Genomic DNA, 7,020 nt, shown 5'->3' on the forward strand with positions numbered 1-7,020 from the left:
CCTGAACATGCATATAAGTTCGAGTATTGATATAATAAACCTAACAAGAGATGAAGGCAAGTCGAATTGGTTGGTCCGAAACCAAAAATATCACTAAGTTCGGGACTTGGGTACAAACCGAATGTTAAAATGATGTCCCTGAACATGCATATAAGTTCGAGTATTGATATTTTAAACCTAACAAGAGATGAAGGCAAGTCGAATTGGTTGGTGCGAAACCAAAAATTTCACTAAGTTCGGGACTTGGGTACAAACCGAAAGTTAAAATGATGTCCCTGAACATACATATAAGTTCGAGTATTGATATTATAAACCTAACAAGAGATGAAGGCAAGTCGAATTGGTTGGTCGGAAACCAAAAATATCACTAAGTTCGGGACTTGGGTGCAAACCGAAAGTTAAAATGATGTCCCTGAACATGCATATAAGTTCGAGTATTGATATTATAAACCTAACAAGAGATGAAGGCAAGTCGAATTGGTTGGTCCGAAACCAAAAATATCACTAAGTTCGGGACTTGGGTGCAAACCGAAAGTTAAAATGATGTCCCTGAACATGCATATAAGTTCGAGTATTGATATTATAAACCTAACAAGAGATGAAGGCAAGTCGAATTGGTTGGTCCGAAACCAAAAATATCTCTAAGTTCGGGACTTGGGTGCAAACCGAAAGTTAAAATGATGTCCCTGAACATGCATATAAGTTCGAGTATTGATATAATAAACCTAACAAGAGATGAAGGCAAGTCGAATTGGTTGGTCCAAAACCAAAAATATCACTAAGTTCGGGACTTGGGTGCAAACCGAAAGTTAAAATGATGTCCCTGAACATGCATATAAGTTCGAGTATTGATATTATAAACCTAACAAGAGATGAAGGCAAGTCGAATTGGTAAGTAAGAAACCAAAAATATCTCTAAGTTCGGGACTTGGGTGCAAACCGAAAGTTAAAATGATGTCCCTGAACATGCATATAAGTTCGAGTATTGATATTATAAACCTAACAAGAGATGAAGGCAAGTCGAATTGGTTGGTCCATAACCACAAATATCTCTAAGTTCGGGACTTGGGTACAAACCGAAAGTAAAAATGATGTCCCTGAACATGCATATAAGTTCGAGTATTGATATTATAAACCTAACAAGAGATGAAGGCAAGTCGAATTGGTTGGTCCGAAACCAAAAATATCTCTAAGTTCGGGACTTGGGTGCAAACCGAAAGTTAATATGATGTCCCTGAACATGCATATAAGTTCGAGTATTGATATTATAAACCTAACAAGAGATGAAGGCAAGTCGAATTGGTTGGTCGGAAACCAAAAATATCACTAAGTTCGGGACTTGGGTACAAACCGAATGTTAAAATGATGTCCCTGAACATGCATATAAGTTCGAGTATTGATATTATAAACCTAACAAGAGATGAAGGCAAGTCGAATTGGTTGATAAGAAACCAAAAATATCACTAAGTTCGGGACTTGGGTACAAACCGAAAGTTAAAATGATGTCCCTGAACATGCATATAAGTTCGAGTATTGATATTATAAACCTAACAAGAGATGAAGGCAAGTCGAATTGGTTGGTCCGAAACCAAAAATATCACTAAGTTCGGGACTTGGGTACAAACCGAAAGTTAAAATGATGTCCCTGAACATGCATATAAGTTCGAGTATTGATATTATAAACCTAACAAGAGATGAAGGCAAGTCGAATTGGTTGGTCCAAAACCAAAAATATCTCTAAGTTCGGGACTTGGGTACAAACCGAAAGTTAATATGATGTCCCTGAACATGCATATAAGTTCGAGTATTGATATTATAAACCTAACAAGAGATGAAGGCAAGTCGAATTGGTTGGTCCAAAACCAAAAATATCTCTAAGTTCGGGACTTGGGTACAAACCGAAAGTTAATATGATGTCCCTGAACATGCATATAAGTTCGAGTATTGATATTATAAACCTAACAAGAGATGAAGGCAAGTCGAATTGGTTGATAAGAAACCAAAAATATCACTAAGTTCGGGACTTGGGTGCAAACCGAAAGTGAATATGATGTCCCTGAACATGCATATAAGTTCGAGTATTGATATTATAAACCTAACAAGAGATGAATGCAAGTCGAATTGGTTGGTAAGAAACCAAAAATATCTCTAAGTTCGGGACTTGGGTACAAACCGAAAGTTAATATGATGTCCCTGAACATGCATATAAGTTCGAGTATTGATATTATAAACCTAACAAGAGATGAAGGCAAGTCGAATTGGTAAGTAAGAAACCAAAAATATCTCTAAGTTCGGGACTTGGGTACAAACCGAAAGTTAAAATGATGTCCCTGAACATGCATATAAGTTCGAGTATTGATATTATAAACCGAACAAGAGATGAACGCAAGTCGAATTGGTTGGTCCAAAACCAAAAATATCTCTAAGTTCGGGACTTGGGTACAAACCGAAAGTTAAAATGATGTCCCTGAACATGCATATAAGTTCGAGTATTGATATTATAAACCTAACAAGAGATGAAGGCAAGTCGAATTGGTTGATAAGAAACCAAAAATATCACTAAGTTCGGGACTTGGGTACAAACCGAAAGTTAAAATGATGTCCCTGAACATGCATATAAGTTCGAGTATTGATATAATAAACCTAACAAGAGATGAAGGCAAGTCGAATTGGTTGATAAGAAACCAAAAATATCACTAAGTTCGGGACTTGGGTACAAACCGAATGTTAAAATGATGTCCCTGAACATGCATATAAGTTCGAGTATTGATATTATAAACCTAACAAGAGATGAAGGCAAGTCGAATTGGTTGGTCCAAAACCAAAATATCACTAAGTTCGGGACTTGTGCGCAAACCGAAAGTTAATATGATGTCCCTGAACATGCATATAAGTTCGAGTATTGATATTATAAACCTAACAAGAGATGAAGGCAAGTCGAATTGGTTGGTCCAAAACCAAAAATATCACTAAGTTCGGGACTTGGGTACAAACCGAATGTTAAAATGATGTCCCTGAACATGCATATAAGTTCGAGTATTGATATTATAAACCTAACAAGAGATGAAGGCAAGTCGAATTGGTAAGTAAGAAACCAAAAATATCTCTAAGTTCGGGACTTGGGTGCAAACCGAAAGTTAAAATGATGTCCCTGAACATGCATATAAGTTCGAGTATTGATATTATAAGCCTAACAAGAGATGAAGGCAAGTCGAATTGGTAAGTAAGAAACCAAAAATATCTCTAAGTTCGGGACTTGGGTGCAAACCGAAAGTTAAAATGATGTCCCTGAACATGCATATAAGTTCGAGTATTGATATTATAAACCTAACAAGAGATGAAGGCAAGTCGAATTGGTTGGTCGGAAACCAAAAATATCACTAAGTTCGGGACTTGGGTACAAACCGAATGTTAAAATGATGTCCCTGAACATGCATATAAGTTCGAGTATTGATATTATAAACCTAACAAGAGATGAAGGCAAGTCGAATTGGTTGGTCCATAACCACAAATATCACTAAGTTCGGGACTTGGGTACAAACCGAAAGTTAAAATGATGTCCTTGAACATGCATATAAGTTCGAGTATTGATATTATAAACCTAACAAGAGATGAAGGCAAGTCGAATTGGTTGGTCCATAACCACAAATATCTCTAAGTTCGGGACTTGGGTACAAACCGAAAGTAAAAATGATGTCCCTGAACATGCATATAAGTTCGAGTATTGATATTATAAACCTAACAAGAGATGAAGGCAAGTCGAATTGGTTGGTTGGAAACCAAAAATATCACTAAGTTCGGGACTTGGGTACAAACCGAAAGTTAAAATGATGTCCCTGAACATGCATATAAGTTCGAGTATTGATATTATAAACCTAACAAGAGATGAAGGCAAGTCGAATTGGTTGGTCGGAAACCAAAAATATCACTAAGTTCGGGACTTGGGTACAAACCGAAAGTGAATATGATGTCCCTGAACATGCATATAAGTTCGAGTATTGATATTATAAACCTAACAAGAGATGAAGGCAAGTCGAATTGGTAAGTAAGAAACCAAAAATATCTCTAAGTTCGGGACTTGGGTACAAACCGAAAGTTAAAATGATGTCCCTGAACATGCATATAAGTTCGAGTATTGATATTATAAACCTAACAAGAGATGAAGGCAAGTCGAATTGGTTGGTCCAAAACCAAAAATATCTCTAAGTTCGGGACTTGGGTACAAACCGAAAGTTAAAATGATGTCCCTGAACATGCATATAAGTTCGAGTATTGATATAATAAACCTAACAAGAGATGAAGGCAAGTCGAATTGGTTGGTCCGAAACCAAAAATATCTCTAAGTTCGGGACTTGTGCGCAAACCGAAAGTTAATATGATGTCCCTGAACATGCATATAAGTTCGAGTATTGATATTATAAACCTAACAAGAGATGAAGGCAAGTCGAATTGGTTGGTCCGAAACCAAAAATATCTCTAAGTTCGGGACTTGGGTGCAAACCGAAAGTTAAAATGATGTCCCTGAACATGCATATAAGTTCGAGTATTGATATTATAAACCTAACAAGAGATGAAGGCAAGTCGAATTGGTTGGTCCGAAACCAAAAATATCTCTAAGTTCGGGACTTGGGTGCAAACCTAAAGTTAAAATGATGTCCCTGAACATGCATATAAGTTCGAGTATTGATATTATAAACCTAACAAGAGATGAAGGCAAGTCGAATTGGTTGGTCCGAAACCAAAAATATCACTAAGTTCGGGACTTGGGTGCAAACCAAAAGTTAAAATGATGTCCCTGAACATGCATATAAGTTCGAGTATTGATATTATAAACCTTACAAGAGATGAAGGCAAGTCGAATTGGTTGGTCCAAAACCAAAAATATCTCTAAGTTCGGGACTTGGGTGCAAACCGAAAGTTAAAATGATGTCCCTGAACATGCATATAAGTTCGAGTATTGATATTATAAACCTAACAAGAGATGAAGGCAAGTCGAATTGGTTGGTCCAAAACCAAAAATATCTCTAAGTTCGGGACTTGGGTGCAAACCGAAAGTAAAAATGATGTCCCTGAACATGCATATAAGTTCGAGTATTGATATTATAAACCTAACAAGAGATGAAGGCAAGTCGAATTGGTTGGTCCAAAACCAAAAATATCTCTAAGTTCGGGACTTGGGTGCAAACCGAAAGTTAAAATGATGTCCCTGAACATGCATATAAGTTCGAGTATTGATATTATAAACCTAACAAGAGATGAAGGCAAGTCGAATTGGTTGGTCGGAAACCAAAAATATCACTAAGTTCGGGACTTGGGTACAAACCGAATGTTAAAATGATGTCCCTGAACATGCATATAAGTTCGAGTATTGATATTATAAACCTAACAAGAGATGAAGGCAAGTCGAATTGGTTGGTCCAAAACCAAAAATATCACTAAGTTCGGGACTTGGGTACAAACCGAATGTTAAAATGATGTCCCTGAACATGCATATAAGTTCGAGTATTGATATTATAAACCTAACAAGAGATGAAGGCAAGTCGAATTGGTTGGTCCAAAACCAAAAATATCACTAAGTTCGGGACTTGTGCGCAAACCAAAAGTTAATATGATGTCCCTGAACATGCATATAAGTTCGAGTATTGATATTATAAACCTAACAAGAGATGAAGGCAAGTCGAATTGGTAAGTAAGAAACCAAAAATATCACTAAGTTCGGGACTTGGGTGCAAACCGAAAGTTAAAATGATGTCCCTTAACATGCATATAAGTTCGAGTATTGATATTATAAACCTAACAAGAGATGAAGGCAAGTCGAATTGGTTGGTTGGAAACCAAAAATATATACCAAGTGCCTGAAATGTCTATAAACCACACGAAGAACTCTTCACACACAGGTGCGCCTCATAACCTGGTACAATGTATAAGACATTGGTTTCGGGGGATTTTTTGAGAAGAAAATTTTTTTCTCTAACTTTGAGTAAAACTGTCTCAGAATACATATTTAACCACGAAAAGTGAACACCGACAGTAAATAGCAAAAGTCACCCGACCATCAAAGTTGTATGGCGGTGTGGGAGAAGAAAATCCAAGGTCGTCTAATGTAGGGACGTAAGACACGAAATCAAAATTTTGGCATAAAATCTAAAATAATCATCAGACAGTGGTCATCCAAGGCATATTAGAGTCGTCTAACGATGCGAAATGCAATAAGCAATAGCGACTTTTTAATGATTTTTTTGGATTTTTGTCAAAATGTACCCTTCACAACTTGGTACAAGTCATAGGACATGGGTACCGGTATGACCGACGGAAGATTTTTGGACAAACAATTTTTTTGCTCTAACTTTGAGTAAAACGGTCTCAGGATGCATTATTAATCATGAAAAGTGATCTCCGACAGTAAATAGCGAAAGTTACCCGACCATCAAAGTTGCATGGCGGTGCAGGAGACGAAAATCCAAGGTCGTCTAATGTAGGGACGTAAGACACGAAATCAAAATTTTGGCATAAAAGCTAAAATAATCATCAGACAGTGGTCATCCAAGGCATATAAGAGTCGTCTAACGATGCTGAATGCAATAAGCAATAGCGACTTTTTAAAGATTTTTTTGGATTTTTGTCAAAATGTACCCTTCACAACTTGGTACAAGTCATAGGACATGGGTACCGGTATGACCGACGGAAGATTTTTGGACAAAAAATTTTTTTGCTCTAACTTTGAGTAAAACGGTGTCAGGATGCATTTTTAAGCATGAAAAGTGAACTCCGACAGTAAATAGCGAAAGTTACCCGACCATCAAAGTTGCATGGCGGTGCAGGAGACGAAAATCCAAGGTCGTCTAATGTAGGGACGTAAGACACGAAATCAAAATTTTGGCATAAAAGCTAAAATAATCATCAGACAGTGGTCATCCAAGGCATAATAGAGTCGTCTAACGATGCTGAATGCAATAAGCAATAGCGACTTTTTAATGATTTTTTTGGATTTTTGTCAAAATGTACCCTTCACAACTTGGT

Source organism: Anopheles maculipalpis (genome assembly GCF_943734695.1).
Source record: "Anopheles maculipalpis chromosome X unlocalized genomic scaffold, idAnoMacuDA_375_x X_unloc_3, whole genome shotgun sequence".
In the NCBI taxonomy this organism is placed as follows: Eukaryota; Metazoa; Arthropoda; class Insecta; order Diptera; family Culicidae; genus Anopheles; species Anopheles maculipalpis.